The sequence below is a fragment of the Trichosurus vulpecula genome, chromosome 7 (assembly GCF_011100635.1).
Source record: "Trichosurus vulpecula isolate mTriVul1 chromosome 7, mTriVul1.pri, whole genome shotgun sequence".
Lineage (NCBI taxonomy): Eukaryota > Metazoa > Chordata > Mammalia > Diprotodontia > Phalangeridae > Trichosurus > Trichosurus vulpecula.
In genome coordinates, this window is record NC_050579.1 from 176,381,531 (window position 1) to 176,392,994 (window position 11,464).

General features: G+C 37.5%; 1 pseudogene; it reads right to left on the reverse strand.

The window, feature by feature from the left end:
• Positions 1-2,322: 2,322 nt before the first annotated feature.
• On the reverse strand, positions 2,323-11,181 carry LOC118857715 (annotated as a pseudogene).
• Positions 11,182-11,464: the final 283 nt, after the last annotated feature.

The following is an 11,464-nucleotide window of genomic DNA, read 5'->3' on the forward strand; positions in this document are numbered from 1 at the left end:
GAAGTAAGAATTTTGCTATAATGTTCTCTGGTTAAGTCATATCTGAGGTAAAACAGTCAATTCAGTGCATCATGCTCTATTATAGACATAGACAAGCAGGCAAGCATCCATTCAAGGGCTATCAGAACAGTTAAATAAGTGGGTATACTTATATTCTCTGAGGGATTGGGGGTGTTTCATCTAAATAACAGATGTAAGACCACCTAAGGGTGGTGTTAATGTATTTTAAGGATTGTCATATGTAAGAGGAATGTGACTTGCTCTGTTTGCCTCTAGAGAGTAAACCGAAGAGTAATGAGTAGAAATTTCAGAGACTTGGAGTCTGAAAACAAAGAAACTAGAAAATAAAGTTGGCAATTTGAGTTATACAAAAGTGAAGGGGGCTTTTTAGGGGAGTGATCATTTTTTTTCTTCACTGGGTGTTTTTAAGTCACAATGATCATTTGTTGGGAATGTTCCAGCATGGATGCTTGATCAAACACAGCCTAAATTAAATGACCTTCGTAGTTTCTTCCAACACCAATGTAGCATAGTGGGTAATGAATTCAAGGATATGTGAGTTCAAATCTTGCCTCAGATTCTTACTAGATCTTCGACTGTGAACAAGTCACTTAAACTCTCTTAGTCTCAGTTTCCTATTCTATCAAATGGAGATTTTAGCACCTGTAGGACAGTAATGTTATGAGGAGCAAATGAGATAACACGTGTAAATTGTTTTACAAATTTTAAATATTTTTCTTCTTTCTTCCTCCTCTTCCTCTTCTTCCTTCTTCCTAGATACTATGATTCTATGAACATGGTAAGATAGACACTGTTATTATACCAGTTTTCTAAATGATGAAACTGAAGCTCAGTTGAATTTTCTTATGTTTAGTCAGATGGATAATTTCAGGGCCAGGTCTTTTAAATTAAACTCCAGTGTTCTTCCTCTGAAGCTATAGGGAAGTCAGGAAATCTTTTCAGAATGGGCTGATTTCAATAACGTAGGAATATGCTTGGTCACCACTTTTGATCATCATGAAGCAAGCAAAGCAACAAACAGATTGATAGGCAACTATTAGAGATGGAACTATACATATTTAATTATGTCTATTCTGCCTATATAGAGAACAGATACTCATGATCAAAATTAGCTGCCACCATAATAGAAAATGAATACATGTTAACAGAAAGGTCAGGTAGATGGCATGGTGGATTGAGTGATAGCTCTGGAGTCAAGAGGACCGAGTTCAAATCTGCACTTGGACACTAGCCCTGCAACCCTCGATAAATCACTTAGCCCCATTTGCCTCAGTTTCCTCATCAGTAAAATGAGCTAGAGAAGGAAATGGCAAACCACAGCAGTGTCTTTGCTAAGAAAACCCCAAATGAGGTCATGAAGAGTCAAACATAACTAACTGACAAAACAACAACAAAGAGAAGGGAGCAAAGGCTTGCACATAATTCATTCTAGTTCCACACAGCCACTTATATCCTCAGTAGCCTATTGTGGAAAGCATTATACAGTTGTGACCCAGGTGCATTATTGGGATTAGTTTTAATATATAATTTATAGAACCACAGAATACATAAGATGTTTCTTGGTCTCTACCACTAAAGGAGGGTGGACTGGGTTAGGAATATTTGAGTCCTGGTTCAGTTATTTTCTACTTATATCTCTATGAAAGGACTGGTATCCCCTAGAGATACCACTCTCTTCTCATACCTAAAAGGGAATAATTTTCCTTTAAAAGGGGACAAAGCTGTCCCTAGGATCTTATTGGATCCTAACTTTCTTGATGAACCTTTCTAGTCACCTAAGGATATTAAAAACTCCCAATCATATGAAGTTGGTGCCCCTGCCATGGTGGATTTCTGAAGATCATGTGGTTACCATACCCTGTCTCACTGACCAGACTGGTTTTCATATGGAGATAAGGGAAGTCTGTATCTATAGAAGCTAGTGTCTGCATATCCTTGTCGCACATCCTTGTCATGTTGGAATGAGTCATTTTCTTTTATTAACCAATGATTCCCAAATCAATGATTTGTGATGCTTCATTTCTTTCCAAAATCAAGCCTGACCTATTAAGATGCCAGCCTCTGACTCTCCCCTAATAATGGATTTGAGACTTCTCATCACTCTAGGCCTCAATTTTCTTAAATATGATGTGAGTATGACCACATGATCTCTGAGATCCCTTCTAGCTCTAAATCCTAAGAAACCTTGTAAACCAAGGGCATGGATTTAGTCTTTTTTCATATTCCATTTAGTTTATTTTTTAGTGTCCACAACTCATCAATGAGAGAGTGGGAGGTTCAGGAGACTCCAGTTCCAACTCCTCATGCCTCAAACTCGAACTTGAAGTATTGTGGATCAAAATAGTGAATTCGGAGGTAGCCATCCTCCCCACCACTGCTGTAATTCTTGCCATCAGGATGGAAAGCAACACTGTTTATGGGGCCAAAGTGACCCTTGACTCTTCCAAACTCCTCTTCAAAGGCAAGATGGAAGAACCTGGCCTCAAACTTTTCAATTCTGGTAGAGGTTGTTGTTACATCAGTGGCTCCTGCCCACCGCCCAGGACAATGTGATCGTAGATGGGGGAAAGAGAAGCTGAGTTGACAGGTCGCTCAGTTCTGAATGTCTTTTGGTGCTCAAGGGTGGTGGAGTCAAAGAGCTTGGCTGTATTGTCCTTAGATGCAGTGAGGAACATTGTCATGTCTCCCGATGTCTGAATATCGTTGATCTTCTGGACATTCACCATCACTTGTTCAGACTTAGTATTGTACTGGTTGAGTTCCCCATTTTCAAGGCCAGCAATGATGCAGTCCCCCAAGGGTTCCCACACAGCACATGTGATCTTAGCATCAGCGTTACAAGGGATCTTCACGTACGCTTCTTTGAAATAGATCTGGCTGGGGTTCCGGAGATCAAAGAAACTGACAAAGCACTGGTAGCCCATCTGCTTGTCCATGGAGAACATGATGATGTTGCCTCCAAAGTCAAATCCACATGTGGGGACAGCTGAGTTGGTCTTCAGCAGAGCCAACTGCTTCCCTATCTCCCAATCCCAGAGGCGGCAGTTGCTGTCTGCAGAGCCGATAAGGACATGTTTGGTGTCCCAATCAGCGTCCACACCCCACACAGCTCCGGTGTGCCCAGTGTGGGTGCCCAGGCTCTCTCTATTTACCGAGTACCATACATTGACAATGCAGTCCTTGGCCATGGTGAAAAGCTGGTCTCCCTAGCGGTTGTAATAGATCTGCGAGACAGGTCGCTCGTGGCCCTGTAGCAGGATCAGCTTCACCATGGCGGCTGCAGCGACTCCACCTTCCCTATAGATCCGCGTGGCAGCGTGAGGGACCTACCGGAAGAGAGCATGGATACAGTGTTTATAACCACCAACATCTGAATTAGAAATCCTTGAGTCTATACTCTGTAAAATCCTAAGAAGATACCTTTGTGGCATATATGGAAGAACAATGAGCCAGGGGAGAATACTTGTGTCTACCTACCTATCTTTTAAGTTACAGATGAAATGCCAATTCATTTTTTTCATTTTTTTTCTCCCAAGCTGTAATGTTTCATTCCTTACTTACTCATACTTTTCTTACGCATTTGTTCTGCTCTAATTTTAGTCTGATTAGTTATGTGTTTTTCTACCTCTCAGCTCCAAGTTGGGTCCCTTTGCAGATTACTCTGATCCATAAGAGAAGTGATGTAGTATAATGGAAAATATGTTGAATTTGGAGTTAATGGATTAGAGGACTTTGTTTCATATCCAAGTTCTCCCACTTACTCCCTATGTGGCTGTTTTTAAGTCCCTTAACTTCTGTGGGCCTCAGTAACCTCATCTATAGAATAAAAGGGAATATAAGCTCTGAAGTTCCATCCTGCTCCATGTCTATCATTCTCTGATTCTATGAAGGACCTTATCTTTGTATCTCCCTCAGTGACAAGTACATTGTTCTTTTTGCACATAGTAGTCACTCGATAAATGTATGTCAAGTTGAATAAAATTGTATTATGTAAAGATGAAATGAGATTTTATGGAAATATACAATCAATCACTCAATAATAAGTCAAGGTCTCTGCCAGGGTCTGGGGATGCAAGTACAAAGAACAGGGAAAAAAAAATCCCTGCTTTGAAAGCATTAAATTATAATGGGAAGAAACAACAAGCACAACTATAAATATCAATATATAGCATAAATGTGATTCACTACATGCAAATATATACAAAATAGTTAAATACATGGCATTATGGAAAGAGAGCACAATCAATTGGGGAATCAAAAAGGTTTTATGCAGAATATGGTGTTTAAGCTGTATCTTGAAGGAAAAGAGGGATTCTGAGAGTAGTGAGGAGTGGTTCATTCTAGGCTTTGGAGATAGCCAATGGAAAAGTACATAGACCAGAGATCAAAGAGTTATATGTATGAGGAGTAGAAAGATGGTAATTGTGGTTAGATTGCAGTGGATGGTATACATAGTAATTTCCAACAAGGCTGGAAAGATAGTTTGGGGTCTGATTGTGTAGGGATCTCAAAGCTAAACAAAAGTTTATATTTTATCCTACTGGTTATAGGAAGCCACTGGAGATGATTAAGAAGGGAAATCTCATGATCAGATCTGCAGGAAGGGAAAATTACATTGGTAGCTGTGTATAGAGTAAACTGTAAGTAAGGACATCAGGCAGGAAAATGCTGTGATAATCTGGGAGAGAGAAGTCTAAAACTAAGATGATAGTTGTATTAGTGGGTAAAAAAGGGGGTCAGATGTGAGAGCTTCAATGAATGTAGGGATGACAAGATTCAACAACTGATTGGATATTTGAAGTGAGAAGCAATGAGAAGTTCAGGATAGTGCTGAGATTATGAAGCTGGGAGACTAGAAGGATAGTGCTATCTTTAACAGAAATAGGGAAGCTTGGAAGAAGGAAGGGACAAGATAATGAATTCACTTTTGGACGTGTTTGATCTAACTATATCTAAACCTATTTCTATCATATATGATCTCTAATCTATATTATCTGGATAGAGATTATGGTTAAGACCATGGAAAGTGATGAGATTTTCAAGAAAGAGTTTTGATAGGGAAAAGAGGAGTAGGCACAGCATAGAAATCTCAGGGAATACCTACAGTTAGGTGGCCTGATAGGAATAATAAGCCAGGAAAGAAGCTAGTCAGAAATGAAGGATAAAAATGAAGAAAAAAAATAGTCATGAAAACCCAGAGAGGAGAACATATCCAGGAAAAAATAGTGAATTTCAGTGTCAAAAGCAGCCGATAGGTAAGAAAAAGATGAGGATGGAGAAAATACCATTTTTTTCATAATTACAAGATAACTAATAACTTTAAAGAGAGAAATTTTAGTTGAGTGATGAAGGTCAAAACCAGATTGTGAATGGTTGATCTGGGAGTGAGAAAAATAGAGACATAGAGTATAGATAGAAATGATGATCCAAGAACACTAATTAATGTTGAGTCTTCATTGTTTTATCTTTGTGAATTTCTGCAAGTGACCTCATATCTCTGGGCCTCCATTTCCTAATCTATATTATGAATAAATTGTACCATGTGACAACTAAGTTCTCTTCCAGCTCTAAATCCAACTCACATGAACAGAAGGACATTGCGAAAGCAGATAAAAGTGTGATTCCATCCTGTTGTAAAGACTTCCTTTCTAGTTTGATTCAAGAATATTTGCACAATTAAAAAAAAAGATTTAAATTTTTATAAAGCTTGTATCCGAGAGAATGCTGCAGAGGATGTCCTTACAAAGCTTAGCTGGAAAGCTATTATCACTTATTTTCTGGAGATGGTGCAATTATACTTCTGGAGTACTGCCAAACTATGAATTTTCTGGTTCAAGGAGGTAAGAAATTCTCAGAGCTGGTAATGAGATATCCAGATTCCAGAAGTACCTTAAGAAACCATCAAGGTTTATAGAACACTAAGCTGCTACATTTGTTTGCTTCAATAATTTTTGTACCTAATCTATTACACTGATGAACCTCTTTATTTTTAACCACTACCAATTAATTTGGATGATTATTGCTTGGTAGTATATTTTGAGATCTAGTACTGCTAGGCCCCTTTCCTTCCTACTTAAAAAATAATAATAAACTCCCTTAAGATTCTTAACCTTTTGTTCCTCCAGATGAATATTTTACAGGACTTATAAATAATCATACAATGATTTTCTTTTCTTTTAAATTGGGGGGGAGATAAAGTGAGGAGAAAATAAATGCTTGTTAATTGAAAAATAAAATAGAATAAAAATTAAAGAAGCTATCAAACAAAAATGAAACCCCTGTCATCTCTACCTCAAAGTGAGGCACCCTTGAAAGAAAGGGCTATTGTAGGCCTTCCTTGTTTATGTTCATCTCCGGGGAAAGTAAATGTTGTTCTTTTAGAAGAGAGAACAATAATCCTCCAGCAGGTTTTAGTGGGTGATGGAAACTCTAGGTTAAGTTTGTGCTATGTACAGATGCTCTGAATTTAACTCAGACTTCAGATTCCTAGTGGAGGGCATAGCCTGGGAATGAGGGTTGTACAGTCTTCTAACATGAAGGGAAAAAATGCCTAGCATTCTATTTTGAATTATTTATTAAAGGAGACAGCATGGTTTAGAGGATAAAATATTGGGACTCGTTTTCTATTTCTAGACCCATGACTGACTCATTGTTTAACCTTGAACAGGTTTCACTAAAACCTCTTCAGTTTCTCCATCTATAAAATAAGGATAATACTCTTTAACTCACAGGCATGTTGTGAGGATTAATAAATAATGTATGTAAAGCTTTTCACATTCTCCGAATTTAGGCTCTAAATAAATGCCCAATATCATTATTGAAAGAGTAATGGAGAAGATTTGGAAAGGGCAGAGATGGGCCACAAAGACAGTTGTAATATTCACTGCCTTCTAAGTCAGTATACAATCATCTTTTAAAGATACTTTTTAGGTGGATAGCTGCTCTGAGTAGTTTTTCATGGTCAATAACATAATCACTACCATCATCATTGTCATTATCATCAGTCCAGAACTGCAACTTTGTCAATTTAGGAAACTTTAAGGGGAGGAAATTCCCTTCAACATTGAAATTTTATTGTGATTTATATTCTTAGAGTGTTGCCTGGAACACTGGGAAGTTAAGTAACTTGTCCAGGGTCATATAGCCATCTTGTGTCAAAGGCAGGTCATGAAACCAGGTCTTTTCTAACTTTAGCCACTAATCCCAGCATAACAGCACTTATGTTACTACTATTATTTTGATTGCTTTCCCCTACAAAATCACACAGATACCTGGTAGAGGTTTAATCTGGCATGTTTTAGAATAGCTTCCACGACCTGGGAAGAACCCAACTGCCACAGTGTTCCTGCACTGACCAAATCTAGTTCTTACATACATAAATCTTTAGAGGTAAATATGCCATAGAATCATGCATCTCAGCACTGGAAAGGAACTCAGAGCCCATCAACTCTAATGCATACTGGACTGGATTCTTTTCTACAATATTCTTTACAAGTGTTCATCCAGCTATTGTTGAAGACCTCTATTAAAGACGGACCCATTTCCTCTCAGAGCTGCCCATTCCACTTTTGGATTTTTGGAGTTTCTAGGAAATATTTCCTGAAATCGATCTGTCTCTAATTTATACCTATTTAGGTTCTGGGTTCTGTGGCCAAAAGTAAGATTAATTCCTCTTTTGTGTAAGCATTCTTTTAAACTGGTAGACAAAAATCATTTCAATCGAAAGTCTTCTCCTTCTCTAAGCCAAATATACTCCCTGCTCAGCCAAGGCTCACTAATAGATTGTGATTAAAATATATAATTTATACCTGTTTAGGCATCCATAATTTTTGCTATTCAGACTAGATGTCCCATGGACACCTTAAATTAATATGTTTAAAATTAATTCATTATCTTTGCCCTCCAAATCTTGCTTTTTTTCCAACTTATATATTGCCACTATTGAGTATACAACCATCCTCTTATTCACTCAAATTTGTAATGTGGGTATCATTCTTGACTCTTGCTTTCTCTGACACCCATGTCCAATGAGTTGCCAAGTTCTATTAATTCCAACTTCTCAATATCTCTCATGTATGCCTCCCTTCTCTCCTATGACACTGCTACCACTATGGTAGAGACCATTATCACCTCATATGTGAGATATTGCAGAAGGCTACTGGCAAATTGCCATGCCACAAGTCTCTCCACACTTCATTCCATCCTCCATTCAACTATCAATGTTATCTTCATAAACCACAGCTGTGCTAATGTCATCTCTCTCTGTAATAGACTCCAGTGGCTCTCTATTACCTCTAGAATAAAACATAAAATCCCTCATTTTGTTTTTAAAAACTTTCATATCTTCTTCCAACTTTTCCAGTCTTCACATCATTCCCATCCATATAATCTACAATCAAATGACATTGACTTTGTTGTTCCATTTACAAGATTCTCTGTCTTCCGAATGCATTTTCACTGGTTGTCCTTTATGCCTAGAATTCTCTCCCTCTTTCATTTTTCACTTCTAGCTTCCCTGGCTTCCTTCTAGTCTCAATTAATAACTCACCTTTTGCAAGAAGCTTTTCCCAGTTCCTTGTTGCCCAAGCTTCTCCATGAGATAACCTCCAATTTAATCTTTATATACCTTGTTTGCACATAGTTGTTTACATGTTGCCACCTCCATTAGACTGTGAGATCCTTGAGGGCAGTAGCTGTTTTTTTCTTTTAATATTCTCTGGACATGGTGCAGTTTGTAACATATCAGAATTGCTTAATAAATGCTTGATGTAGACTATTTTCGTAGTGAAACAAAGCAAAAACTAAGCATTCATTATGGTACATTCCCAATTTTTTTAGCTAGTGAAAGATATACATTTTTTGTGTTCTAACAACAAAAACCAGATCAAAGAAAACTGTAAAGTAATTAAACAAAGCTTTTGGTCTTTTAAAAGAAAAAAATGTCAATGGTAAGTTACCAAGTAAACATGTGATTGCATGCCTACCTATCTCTTTTTTTGAAAAGGTTGTTCAATTTTTAAACTGTTAGAGGGAGGTAGCTATGAAAGATGTGATCATTAGAGAAGTCATTAGAACCTCCTAGGCATAAATGTGTCATCTGTTTGGGTCAGCAAGGGTTCTGTGTGCTCTGTATAGAGAAATATACATGCTATTTTTTTTAGCTTTTCTCTCAAGCAGGTGGCATGAGCACCTGTCTCATGAAGATTAGATGTACTAATTGTCTGAGGTGTTATATTAAAATACGTATTCTTATTTGAAGGAATGATAAGAAATCATTATTTTAGGGTTATCATAGTAGAGATAATTAGTAAAAAAAATAAGCTTTATGATCCATGTTTTGACAACCTCATAATTTTCATGACTATTAGCATCTATCTGCTTCCTTTGGTTTACTTTACTGGGTTGAGAATTATAGTAACTGGATTCAAGGTGAAAATTAAACCCTCTATCCCAAGAATTTTCTAGACTTCAAATAGATCACGTTCTGTGTCACAGGCATGGATTTTTTATGCTAATATCCAGGGTGTTGTCAGAACATAAAAGAAGGACATTTGTATAACATTTTTGTGATAGAATAAAAATGATAATAGCATCTGACATAGGGGATAATGCTCTAAGATTTTCAGAGCATTTGATGCACATTATCTCATTTGACTCCCACAATGGCTCTGCAAGTTTGTTACCAGAGCTATTGTCTTGCTCAGCCCTTTTCAGAGCTGCTGATCCACCTTTGTTTCCATCTGTCATTCAACTCCAAGAAGATATAGCATGGGCAGCAGACACACCCCAATAAAACTGTTGTGGCAGACAGGTTAAACCAGGTTTCAAACCCATCGGTAGTTTAGGGGGATGTCTACCCCAGCACGTGATAGAATGGGCAGATGAGAACAATTTGTCCCAATGCGTCATGAAGGCAGCTGAAACAGGTGCTGTGAGTGCTAAGAACTTGGTCAGACCTCAAAGATGCCAGGGTCATCCACTATATCCCAGGCCATAGCCAGTTATCTTGACTTTTGTTTTGACATTGGACTTCAGTGAATCAGGAAGAGAGAGTGGGGCTGACAACTTTGTGCAACTCTGCCTCACATCCAAATCACACACAAGTCATGACATCACCTTATGATGCTATTGGTTCTCCTTGAAAATGAAGTACAAATATCAGCCAGAGGTATTAAGCTGCTTTCTATAAAGGATGAAATTGAGGTTCAGAAACATGAAGTGACTAGCTCAGAGTCCCACAGCTAGTGAATATCAAAGGCAGGATTTGAATCTAAGTATCTCCTGGCTCTAGAATCCTGGCTCATTTTTCAAAATGTCTAAGTTACCTACCCTTATCTTTGAAAAGACTGTGTGAATGCATGGAACAGCATAGGATACACAGACTTTTCATATCGTCATGTTTTAAATGGTGTTATCGACCTAAGCAATGAAAACCAGGAGGTATATGTTCATAGGATCATGTACTGAAAACTTAAAGTCATCATAGAGACCATCTTGTCCAACACTCTCATTTGATATGTGAGGAACCAAGGCCCAAAAATGTTAAGTGAATTGCCTAAAGGCACAAGGAAATAAGTAACAGAGCTGAGATTTGAACCCAGATCAAAAATAAGGCTGGAAGGAACTGTGGAGAACATCGAGTCAAACTCTTTTTATGTTACCAATAAGAAACTAAGGTCTAAGGCAGTTGTGTGACACCCAAGGACACATAGGGAGTAAATAGTAGAGGTGGGCTCTAAAGTGAGGGACTTTGACTCCAAACTCTATATTCTTTACAATGCTCCATACAAACACCTTCATGAAGTCATACTTTAAAAAAAAATTATAACATTGTTCGGTTCTCACTAGTTATGATTCTTATGCCTTGCCTTTCTTATTCGAACTCTTCAAAAAAAACTTTCTACACCCTGTCCCTTTGCACATTCTTTCCACATAGTTTCTCTCTCTTTTATAAATTTTTATTTATTTTCTTTCTAATTTATGGAATAAAATAAGCATTTCCATAATATTATATGTCTCTTATAGATCCTCTTTATTTTTTTCTGACCTCATCACTCAACTGAAACATTATTCCCCAAAAGTATCTACTCTCTCTTAATTGTTGAATCTAATGGCTTTTTCTCCCCCGTTATCTTTCCTTACCTCTGTAACTTTCGACATCGTTGGTAGCCCATTCCAGTTAGATACTCTTTCTTCTTTGGGTTTTCATTACCTTCTTCTTTGCTTATCTATTCCTAGCAGTCTGATTGCTAATTTCTCCTTTATTAGATCATCATCATTTCACGCTCACTAATTTTAGATGTACCACGGATTTTTATTCTGGGACCCATAGCATTGTATCTTTACAACTTCTCAGTTGGTGACCTTATTAGTTCCCATGTATTGAATTATCATGTATATAGTTATATATATACATATATATATATATGTATATATACATATA